The sequence below is a fragment of the Procambarus clarkii genome, chromosome 76 (assembly GCF_040958095.1).
Source record: "Procambarus clarkii isolate CNS0578487 chromosome 76, FALCON_Pclarkii_2.0, whole genome shotgun sequence".
NCBI lineage: Eukaryota > Metazoa > Arthropoda > Malacostraca > Decapoda > Cambaridae > Procambarus > Procambarus clarkii.
The window spans coordinates 18,596,084-18,609,137 of record NC_091225.1 but is presented as its reverse complement, the minus strand read 5'-3'; the positions used below and the strand labels follow the sequence as shown (position 1 = coordinate 18,609,137).

The following is a 13,054-nucleotide window of genomic DNA, read 5'->3' as shown; positions in this document are numbered from 1 at the left end:
TAGAATATCGCAACATAAATACTCTGTAAGACATGGCCAATTGTCTAATGCTTTGTTTGTGCATTTGTCAGAAAAAGCTCATCAAATTGATTGGGAGAGTGCTTCTTCAATAACAAATTGTAAAAGCACCTATAACAGAAACATAATTGAATCTGCTTTGATACAGATCACCAAAGAAAGTAATTTGAATATTAGCAGTGGTCTATATAACTTAGATCCATTTCTAATAGATCAGCTAAAGGGCGATTTAAGTAGAATCATTGAAAAACATTTGTCTCACTAATTTATTGTATATATTTACTTCTTTATGTTATAATTACCTATATATTATGCTTGTATGTCTGCTGTATCAGATGGGCCATTGGGCTACATCGGATGTGCCAATTGGGTGCATCTGATGGGCCAATGGGCCGTCTGCGTTGTCCAAGTATTGTACCTCACCTTACTTCACCACTCCTTCCTGCCTATTTATACCCATCACTCGATCTGTAAAATGACCTTCTGAAGATGTATTTAATATACGAAAGTACTTAAGGAAATTTCCTGTTTCATTTTTCCTCCGTGGTCTGACATTGTCACATTCTTAATCACGTGTTTATTTTCGTGATATACACACATATATATATATATATATATATATATATATATATATATATATATATATATATATATATATATATATATATATATATATATATATACATACATATATATATATATATATATATATATATATATATATATATATACATATATATATATATATATATATATATATATATATATATATATATATATATATATATATATATATATGTATATATATATATATATATATATATATATATATATATATATATATATATATATATATATATTTATATTTATAGCCATCAGTGCAGCATTCTATTCTTCCTTCTGAAGTCTTTTGCCGTGCATTACCTGGCTTTCTCTTTGAGCATTAAATTGGTAATCATACCCATTAGCTTAGTTTCCTATATTGCTATAGCATCAGGGTTTGTGGTTCCAGCTCTTACGCTAAATGAAAGTTTTCTAACATCTCTATGATCTGAGTTTCAAGCTACCACCCATGCCCGCCTGTTCTATTGGTATTTAATGTGAATATTTCATATATATCCACTCTGTCAATCACCCCAAGTATTTTATGTCTCATTCATGTCTCCCCTTTCTCTCCATTTTCCTAGCATCGTCAGGTTAAGTCCTTTCAATCGTTATTCGAATCCCATCCCTCGCAATTCTGGGACGAACCTCGTAGTAAACTTGTGTGTGTGTGTGTGTGTGTGTGTGTGTGTGTGTGTGTGTGTGTGTGTGTGTGCGTGTGTGTGTGTGTGTGTGTGTGTGTGTGTGTGTGTGTGTACGTGCGTGCGTGTGTGTGTATTCTACTCAAATTCCACTGGAAATTGATTGGTTTAAAATTTATCATCAACTCATCAGGAAAATATAAAAGACATGAAACCCACAGCCATATAAAATATCATTAGTGCCAACAACATTTACAGTTAAAACTATCAATTGTAACATTTTGTTATAGTTATGCAAATCACGACATCGTGGGAAGCCATTTCACATTTACCCTCAAAACATTGTTTCTCATTATACAAGACACGACCAAATTTTTATACACTTCGTATAAAATGAAACAATGTTAGTACTGTATAAGAATATGTATTTTTCCGATATACAGCATATAATATATTTTCTGGCATACATAACCCCCCCCCCTCCTTCTCCTCTATCTCACTCTTATATGTTGCGTAGATTTCGTGACTCACCTGTACCTAAACCCAAAAGACCCAACGCCCCAATTTCGAACCCAAAGCCCAGATTTCGAGCCCCTAAAGCCCCGATTTCAAACCCAAAGCCCAGAATTTCGAACCCCAAAACCCCTATTTCGAACCCCCAAAGCCCCTATTTCGAACCACAAAGCCCCGATTTCGAGCCCCCAAAGCCCTGATTTTAAACCCAAAGCCCAGAATTTCGAACCCAAAGCCCCTATTTTGAACCCCAAAGCCCCGATTTCGAAACCAAAGCCCTGATTTTGAACCCAAAGACCCGATTTCGAACCCAAAGCCCTGATTTTGGACCCAAATTAAGGCCCCGATTTCGAACCCAAAGCCCTGATTTCGAACCCAAAGCCCTGATTTCAAACCCCAAAGCCCCGATTTTGAGCCCAAAGACCCGATTTCGAAACCAAAACCCCGATTTCAAACCCAAAGCCCCGATTTCGAACCCAAAACCCCGATTTTGAACCCAAAGCCCCGATTTCGATCCCAAAGCCCCGATTTCGAACCCCAAATCCCGATTTCGAACCCAAATCTCACTATGGGCCCACAGTTAACCAAACGTATAAACTGCTTATTTTAAAGAGCATTGAGGTTCTGATCCTGAACCCATTATGTAGCTGTAATATTCTCTCCCCCCCACTCCCCTTCCACAGGATGGGAAGGGAGACCATAGTTAACTAATTAAACCTAATACACCCATCCAACACCCCTCATCCATCACCTTTCATCCAACCGCCTCAAGCAATATTATTATGCAACACTCGTACAACAGCACCATGCAAGACCGTCATCCAACTTACACTGCAAGACACCCGAGTCTCTGCGAAAGATTATAATTTAGTAATAACATTGTCGTAAACATTCAACAACGTGCTTTAATATGACGCTTAACTTGCATTTATCTGCAACACTACATTACCTAAAATATGATTTCAGTATTCTTTAAAGCAGTCATCAACATACATTACCTAAAACATTGCTCCAATATTCTTTAAAGCAGTCATCAACATACATTACCTAAAACATTGCTCCAGTATTCTTTAAAGCAGTCATCAATCTACACCACCTAAAACATTGCTCCAGTATTCCTTAAAGCAGTCATCAACCTACACCACCTAAAACATGGCTCCAGTATTCCTTAAAGCAGTCATCAACCTACACCACCTAAAACATGGCTCCAGTATTCCTTAAAGCAGTCATCAACCTACACCACCTAAAACATTGCTCCAGTATTCCTTAAAGCAGTCATTAACCTACACCACCTAAAACATCCCTCCAGTATTCCTTAAAGCAGTCATCAACCTACACCAACTAAAACATGCCTCCAGTTTTCCACAAAGCAGCCAACATAAGAAGTTTGGGGGAACGTTAAGGTGGTGTCGAGTTAGCAGTTCGTGATGTCTTGTAACTTTCCTTCTTCTCCTTCCAGGTTTATCTTAACTTTCTTTTACAGAATCCAGGACTCGTAATACAAGAGAGTTTATGATTCGTTGTTTTTTTAAGCAGACAGGTCAGGGGGGGGGATATTTGTTTGTTGTATGGAATGAATGTATAGGTTGTATGTGTTGTATCGTGGTGTAGTATTTGTGTATTGTATTGCCAGATCTCTGCAGGTTCCCCCTTGTCAATAATTTCTCCTATTTTGAATGGGGTTGTTAGTGTACAACAATATTCCACCCTAGAGAGCACTAGTGTCTTAAAAATGTTTTGTCATTGGTCTGATATCTCTTGTTGGATAGGTTCTTGCTCTTCAAGATAGGTTCTTGTTTGATAGGTTCTTCTCAACCTGTAACTTTTCTTGCAGTTGAGACAGCTATTTTATATAGCTGTTTGTGGTTTGTTTGTTGAATGTACATAGCCTGTATGTGCTATGTTATGATTTGTATGTGGAATACATACAATCTTCGTATACTCTGATATAGCTTTTGTATGGAATGTATATAGATTTTAAGTGCTGTTTCATGGTTTGTTTGTGAAATGATTGTATAGCCTGAATGTATTATTTTACTAGTATACACAATGTGCATAAACAATAGACAGAATTTCTTGCCAATTTCTTGAAAAATTAAGTTATCTTGTTTTACATATTTAAAACAAAAGGGAATGATATTAGGAGATTGGAAACTGAACGAGGCAGTTACACTATAGAACATCAGCGTTACAGAACGTTAATATTATAGAACACCAACTTAACAGAACAATAACATTACAGAACAACAACAGAACACCAACAGGACAACAACAGAACACCAACAGGACATAATACCAACAGATAATATCAGGAAGAACTTGTAAAAATATTAATTAGAATAAACGCAAGGAAAATTGAGTTTTTTTTTTAACTTTCAGTAGAGTTCTTCATTGGAAAATTCCAATACGAATCTTTCCATTATCAGCAAACGGGAGAGTTGCAAGTTTAAAAATCTCGACTTTAAAAAATATATATTGCTGAAAACTGACACTTCAGTACACCGTCTAAGTTGAATACAATATTTTCATTTGGAAATATAAACAAAATGTATCAATTTTAAATCGAAATATAGAGGTTTTTACAGTTTTATCGCAGAGGATGGGATCAGAAAACGGATTTGGTTTTGAAAACGGCCACCAGGGTGCTTCAGTTCGAAATTTTAATGAAAATATCATAGTTTCTAACACACATATATATATAGGTTCCAAGCTAACACTAAACGCCCTGAGGGTATTACAGAAATCAGACGAAAGCATTAAGAGGGGGTCTCGTAGCGCAATAGACTTCGTACCTGATTAGAAGGCCAAGAGTCCGAGTCTTGGCCCCCTACAGTAGTGGCACTGTAGGAGGCCCAGAACAGTGCCAGAAGGTGGTGGGTCAAGGTAACATGCTGCCTCAGACTGGCACTACATCAGTCTACGGTTGAGTCAACAGCAACATCATTCAGCATGCAAAAAGCATATTCTACATCGGGCGCCTGACAGCTGGGTGGACAGCGCTTCGGATTCGTAGTCCTGAGTTTCCGGGTTCGATCCCCGGTGGAGGCGGAGACAAATGGGCAAATTGTTTCTTTCACCCCTGATGCCCCTGTTACCTAGCAGTAAATAGCTACCTGGGAGTTAGACAGCTGCTACGGGCTGCTTCCTGGGGCTGTGAGGCCTGGTCGAGGACCAGGCCGCGGGGACGCTAAGCCCCAAAATCATCTCAAGATAACCTCAAGATAGATAACCTTACATTTGCTTCAAAGGAAACATTTTGTGGATGGCTTTAAAGCTGTTGAACTACTCCCAAACCCTACATAACACGACAATAACACTAAAATAACAGAAGAACATAATAATATAAGAATATAATAACATAAGAACATATTAACATAAGAATTGAGTAAACCCAAGAAGGTCTATTGGCCCCATGTACGACCCAACTCCTTCATTTACATACACAATCTGCGCCTGAAACAATTACATTAAACCCAAGTGTATAACACCCTTCTTTCTCCATTCCCCTCTCACCCAACCACTTGGGCTGGACGGTAGAAACGACAGTCTCGCTTCATGCAGGTCGGCGTTCAATCCCCGACCGTCCAAGTGCTTGGGCCACCATTCCATCCCTCCCGTCCCATCCCAAATCCTAATCCTGACCCCTTTCCAGTGCTATATAGTCGTAATGGCTTGGTGCTTTCCCCCTGATTATTTCCATTCCCATTCCATTCCCTTCTAACAATCCTTCCTCTACCAATCCTTCCTCTCCCTTCTATCACCCAATCCTCTGGCCAATCAGAGTTAAATTCTGACACGAATACCAGGCAGGACGCCCTGAGGGGAGACAGGAACCTCTACTATATAGCTACATATACTTATATGTATATATAGCTACATATACTTATATGTAGTAGCTGTCAGGAGCGCGTCGAGTTGCAGCCTCGGGAGGGTAATTGACTTCACCTGGTCGACGTCAAGGAGGGTAATTGACTTCACCTGGTCGACGTCAAGAAGGATAATTGACTTCACCTGGTCGACGTCAAGGAGGATAATTGACTTCACCTGGTTGACGTCAAGGAGGATAATTGACTTCACCTGGTCGACGTCAAGAAGGATAATTGACTTCATCTGGTCGACGTTGTTGTAGCTGTTTAAGATTCGCTACCTGGAACAAAAAGTTCCAAGTAGCACGGTCTATGGTGAGCCCGTAGTACACCTGGTTGACGTCAAGAGAGCAACACTCCCCCGTAACACACACACAGCAGACCAACACTCCCCCGTAACACACACACAGCAGACCAACACTCCCCCGTAACACACACACAGCAGACCAACACTCCCCCGTAACACACAAACGGCAGAACAACACTTCCCCGTAACACACACACGGCAGAGCAACACTTCCCCGTAACACACACACACGGCAGACCAACACTTCCCCGTAACACACACACAGCAGACCAACACTTCCCCGTAACACACACACAGCAGACCAACACTTCCCCGTAACACACACACACGGCAGACCAACACTTCTCCGTAACACACACACAGCAGACCAACACTTCCCCGTAACACACACACACGGCAGACCAACACTCCCTAGTAACACACACACAGCAGACCAACACTTCCCCGTAACACACACACGGCAGACCAACACTCCCCCGTAACACACACACGGCAGAGCAACACTTCCCCGTAACACACACACACGGCAGACCAACACTTCCCCGTAACACACACACAGCAGACCAACACTCCCCCGTAACACACACACGGCAGACCAACACTTCCCCGTAACACACACACACGGCAGACCAACACTTCCCCGTAACACACGCACAGCAGACCAACACTTCCCCGTAACACACACACAGCAGACCAACACTTCCCCGTAACACACACACAGCAGACCAACACTCCCCCGTAACACACACACACAGCAGACCAACACTCCCCCGTAACACACACACACGACCAACACTTCCCCGTAACACACACACACGGCAGACCAACACTTCCCCGTAACACACACACAGCAGACCAACACTCCCCCGTAACACACACACACGACCAACACTCCCCCGTAACACACACACACGACCAACACTCCCCCGTAACACACACACACACGACCAACACTCCCCCGTAACACACACACACGACCAACACTCCCCCGTAACACACACACACGACCAACACTTCCCCGTAACACACACACACGACCAACACTCCCCCGTAACACACACACACGACCAACACTCCCCCGTAACACACACACACACGACCAACACTCCCCCGTAACACACACACGGCAGACCAACACTTCCCCGTAACACACACACACGGCAGACCAACACTTCCCCGTAACACACACACAGCAGACCAACACTTCCCCGTAACACACACACAGCAGACCAACACTTCCCCGTAACACACACACACAGCAGACCAACACTTCCCCGTAACACACACACACGACCAACACTCCCCCGTAACACACACACACGACCAACACTCCCCCGTAACACACACACACGACCAACACTCCCCCGTAACACACACACACGACCAACACTCCCCCGTAACACACACACACGACCAACACTCCCCCGTAACACACACACACGGCAGACCAACACTTCCCCGTAACACACACACACGGCAGACCAACACTCCCCCGTAACACACACACAGCAGACCAACACTTCCCCGTAACACACACACACGGCAGACCAACACTTCCCCGTAACACACACACACGACCAACACTCCCCCGTAACACACCCACGACCAACACTCCCCCGTAACACACACACGACAGACCAACACTCCCCCGTAACACACACACACGGCAGACCAACACTCCCCCGTAACACACACACGACAGACCAACACTCCCCCGTAACACACACACACGACCAACACTTCCCCGTAACACACACACACGACCAACACTCCCCCGTAACACACACACACGACCAACACTCCCCCGTAACACACACACACGACCAACACTCCCCCGTAACACACACACACGACCAACACTCCCCCGTAACACACACACACGACCAACACTCCCCCGTAACACACCCATGGGGTTCGCTAGGTTAAGTCACTTAATTGTTAGTTTTTAGAGTTAGTTTTATTTATAAAAATGTTTAATATTTGTTTAAACACGTATATATATATATATATATATATATATATATATATATATATATATATATATATATATATATATATATATATATATATATATATATATATATATATATATATATATATATATATATATATATATATATATATTATACACAGTTGATTTTAAAAGAGTGAAGTTTGATTTACATCATGTTTTCAAGACATTTATTAATCCAATTGAAACACGAGGCAGCGGGCGGCGGGGCGGCGGGGCGGCGGGGCGGCAACACGACACCTGCACAGTGACGCGGCGGGCGGAGCACTGCCGCCACCCGCCGCCGCCAGCGCACTCAATGCTCACGCAACTCCCTCCACCCTCCACCCGCTTCCTCCACGACTACGCCAGGCTCGCCAGTGCTGCCCCGGGTATAGGCCTGCTTGGAGTACAGTTTTTCGGTACTGTAATCTATTTCACTGTGCCTTGAGGTACAGTGATGTTTTCACTGTGCCTTGAGGTACAGTGATGTTTTCACTGTGCCTTGAGGTACAGTGATGTTTTCACTGTGCCTTGAGGTACAGTGATGTTTTCACTGTGCCTTGAGGTACAGTGATGTTTTCACTGTGCCTTGAGGTACAGTGATGTTTTCACTGTGCCTTGAGGTACAGTGATGTTTTCACTGTGCCTTGAGGTACAGTGATGTTTTCACTGTGCCTTGAGGTACAGTGATGTTTTCACTGTGCCTTGAGATACAGTGATGTTTTCACTGTGCCTTGAGGTACAGTGATGTTTTCACTGTGCCTTGAGGTACAGTGATGTTTTCACTGTGCCTTGAGGTACAGTGATGTTTTCACTGTGCCTTGAGGTACAGTGATGTTTTCACTGTGCCTTGAGGTACAGTGATGTTTTCACCGTGCTCTTAGGTACAGTGATGTTTTCACTGTGCCTTGAGGTACAGTGATGTTTTCACTGTGCCTTGAGGTACAGTGATGTTTTCACTGTGCCTTGAGGTACAGTGATGTTTTCACTGTGCCTTGAGGTTCAGTGATGTTTTCACTGTGCCTTGAGGTACAGTGATGTTTTCACTGTGCCTTGAGGTACAGTGATGTTTTCACTGTGCCTTGAGGTACAGTGATGTTTTCACCGTGCCTTGAGGTACAGTGATGTTTTCACCGTGCCTTGAGGTACAGTGATGTTTTCACTGTGCCTAGACACGACTGGCTGCTACTCTTAGCATTCTCTTTGGTAGGAAATTAGTCTTCCATTGTCTTACTTTGCCTGATATTCTTCTGGAGTTTACGTTATGGGTTCCAAGGTCATATTTATCATATGCCTTTCGTAAAGTTGGTGTATATATCAGCTGCTATTTTGTTTGTATTTTTGTCTAATACTTTTGTCATAAAGATTAAATAAGGTTGAAAAACAGATCTTCCGTCTCTAAGTCCAATTTGTCTTGGGATGAACAATTCAGTGTTCTTCATGAAACTATATATATGACTGATATGAAACTACAGATATGACTGTTAATCACTCCTTCAAACGCTTTATAATTATGTGTGATGTGAATGTGGAACATTGTTTTTAATTTTTCTTACCTCTTGAATGGCTTTTTTTTGGTACCATTTGCATTTGTGCAGTGTGGTATGATTGCTTGAGCTACTGCTCTGTTTCTTTAGTCTTACTGTTTAAACTACATTTTTTCTGTTGTGAGAGACATGTCTGGCCAGCCTGTTGAAGCATTTTCAGCTATTCTCTTTCTTCTTCAGTAGTGTGGTCGGCGTTCTCTCTCGAAGCTAGTCGTCTTGATGAATATATTTCGAATAAAATTAATATAAAATTTTAACCAAACTAAAATATTTGAATCAATTAGAGAGGGACTACACCCTCGGACCGGCATTTGAGAGACTTCTGGCAGGCATGAAAGACCCATTCGCTTCCTTCCTACGTCTGCGGGTGAGACTGTCAGAGAGCTTCTGTCAGGGAACCTTTGTCAGCGAGCCTCTGTCAGCGAGCCTCTGTCAGCCAGGCTCTGTCAGCAAGGCTCTGTCAGCCAGGCTCTGTCAGCAAGGCTCTCTCTGCCTCTCTCAGTAAACATGGTATAATCCTCTTATTAAAACCAGGTACATCTTAAAACATTTTCTCTTTATATACCCGGCTCTGCCTGGGTCTCTCTCTCTCTCTCTCTCTTCCCTCCCATCTCTCTTCCCCTCTCTCTCCCCTCCTGTCTCTCTTCCCCCTCTCTCTCCCAGTCTCTCCAACGTTGATGTCTCTTCTACTGCGTCTATAATCGAAGGAAGACTCTGAACTTTCTGAAAGACTTTTAATGGGGCACTTAGTAAAAGGATAGATAAGTTATCTTTAATACCAACTTTCAACAGCAAAGAACAATTTCCAAGCAAATAAGGTAGACCCAATTAACAGGAAGAAAACGCCTATATGAGCCACCACTAAATGGGATTCCAATTAGCTTCCTATTGCCTGTCTGCAAAATAACTGCGAACTTCTTGCCTAATACTTAGCCTAATAATGCCTTCTTGCCTAATACTTAGCCTAATAATGCCTTCTTGCCTAATACTTAGCCTAATAATGCCTTCTTGCCTAATACTTAGCCTAATAATGCCTTCTTGCCTAATACTTAGCCTAATAATGCCTTCTTGCCTAATACTTAGCCTAATAATGCCTTCTTGCCTAATACTTAGCCTAATAATGCCTTCTTGCCTAATACTTAGCCTAATAATGCCTTCTTGCCTAATACTTAGCCTAATAATGCCTTCTTGCCTAATACTTAGCTTAATAATGCCTTCTTGCCTAATAATGCCTTCTTGCCTAATACTTAGCCTAATAATGCCTTCTTGCCTAATACTTAGCCTAATAATGAGGCAAGGACTTAGTCCGTTAAGTTATCTGAACCATATGAATAATTCGTCATATATTGTGAACTTAAATTTTAATAACTATATAATTCATTGTAAATTTTTTAAAATCGATATACCGTGCTGTTTATCTACGAGAGGTGGAATACCAATGGGAATGGAAATATAAACTGTTTAATGATGTATATATGTATATCCTGTTTAATTATGTATATATTGAGAGGTAATGTTAGTCTTGAATTATAATCAGGATTAGAGTATATTTTGCTAGTTGGTCGGTAAACTAGTTGAATTTCCTATTGACAGGTCTTAACCACATCATCAAACTAAACGACTCAATTGTATTTTAGTTAAAAGATAAATGTTGATTGATTTTGACTTACACAGGAAACGACGATTTCTGTCGTTTTCCTATTGACAGGTCTTAACCACATCATCAAACTAAACGACTCAATTGTATTTTAGTTAAAAGCTAAATGTTGTTTGATTTTGACTTACACAGGAAACGACGATTTCTGTCGCTTCTTAACAGTTTTAGAGCATTTCTTAACTCATGTCAACCTCTACTTGTTTCCCAAGAATACTACCTTCCCATTGAGCTGAATACATGTTCATATTTGTGCTCGGTGAACATATGTGAACATCCCTGCCTGGGGTGTTCACATGAACATGAACGAAAATATCTCCAGGTTCAAGCGAGATCCTGGACATGGCTAGACAGTTAGGCGCGTCTCCTTCTACCTGTTGCCTCTGTTCACCTAGCAGTAATTAGGAACTTGGTTGTTAGTCGACCGTTGTGGGTCGCTTTCTGAGGAATGGTCAAATACTGTTCATATTCGATAAAACTTCGCATTTCCCACAAAAATGGAAACCCAGACAAAAGTACCAAAGTACTAAAGTACAGATAATATATTTATCACATCCAGGAGATATTTTCCAGTTACATGGAAAATATCTCCAGGTTCAAGCGAGAGATAATATATTTATCTCATCCAAGAGATAAACTACCCCACAGAGAACAGAGCACCTACATTTACTAATATTTAAGACTCCACAGCAGATGTGTGAATTTCCTCGTCTCCAAATACTTGAAAAAATGTCAAGAAATCAACTAACTCACATTTTTTTTTTTTTTTTTTTTTTGAGATATATACAAGAGTTGTTACATTCTTGTACAGCCACTAGTACGCGTAGCGTTTCGGGCAAGTCCTTAATCCTATGGTCCCTGGAATACGATCCCCTGCCGCGAAGAATCGTTTTTTCATCCAAGTACACATTTTACTGTTGCGTTAAACAGAGGCTACAGTTAAGAAATTGCGCCCAGTAAATCCTCCCCGGCCAGGATACGAACCCATGACATAGCGCTCGCGGAACGCCAGGCGAGTGTCTTACCACTACACCACGGAGACTGATAAACTACAAAACTATTTCTTCAACTATTTCTAAACTAAACTATTTCTTCAACTACAAGGAAATATACAAAATATATAAAATATATATATATTACATTTACCTGAGCACTAGGAGACTCGAACAGTGAACTCTACGAGTGTGAGGCCGAAGCTCTATCCACCGAGAACTCTATTTACCAAGAGCTCTATCGACAAATATATATGACCAAGAACAAAGGAACAAATCGCGAGTCTAACATTGTACTGACCTTTACTTGAAAAGAAAAAAACAAAATGGTTTACCGAAAATGGTTCATCAAAAATGGTTTACCAAAAAATGGTTTACCATGTGGAAAAAGTCAACTGCAATTTTCTCCTAATTATCCACTGGAGTCACGTGGTGCCAGCACCTGCAGGGAGCGCTCGAGACCTATATAAAGCTATTTAAATTAAATTAAAACAATTTAACTATCCTTTTCTCAACTATCCAATCAGAAAACTATCCCGTGCATGCCATAGTTGTTCACGGACGTCTATTGATCACCGCAGGCGATCGGATTGATGAACAAAAGTCCTCTAGAATCACCAAAATTATTTTATGGATCACTGGCCTATGACAGTCACATACCCCACATGTTTCATGTTGCAAAGTTGGGTGAGGCTGTCCACAAGCATCTGGACAGACAGAAAGACCAATAGACTTATAAATGTATACTTTAGGAATACTAAAAAGCTGAATATTCCATGGAAGTTAAACAGGTGTATATTAAAGAATTGGAATAGTATACAAAATGTATATTACATGAATGATATACAAAATGTATATTACATGAATGATATACAAAATGTATATTACATGAATGATATACAAAATGTATTTTACTGGAA

The 13,054-nt window shown here is 41.1% G+C and overlaps 1 protein-coding gene across 2 annotated transcripts in view; it reads right to left on the bottom strand.

Annotated features, from left to right (window-relative positions):
* Window positions 1-8,207, bottom strand: part of LOC123771492 (acetylcholine receptor subunit alpha-like) — a 246,620-nt gene extending 238,413 nt beyond the window's left edge. For both annotated transcript variants that reach the window (XM_069313693.1, XM_069313694.1), the window contains exon 1: window positions 8,112-8,207. The gene's annotated coding sequence lies outside the window, so the exon portion shown is untranslated. The remainder of the gene's footprint in view (window positions 1-8,111) is intronic.
* Between the last annotated feature and the right edge of the window lie 4,847 nt (window positions 8,208-13,054).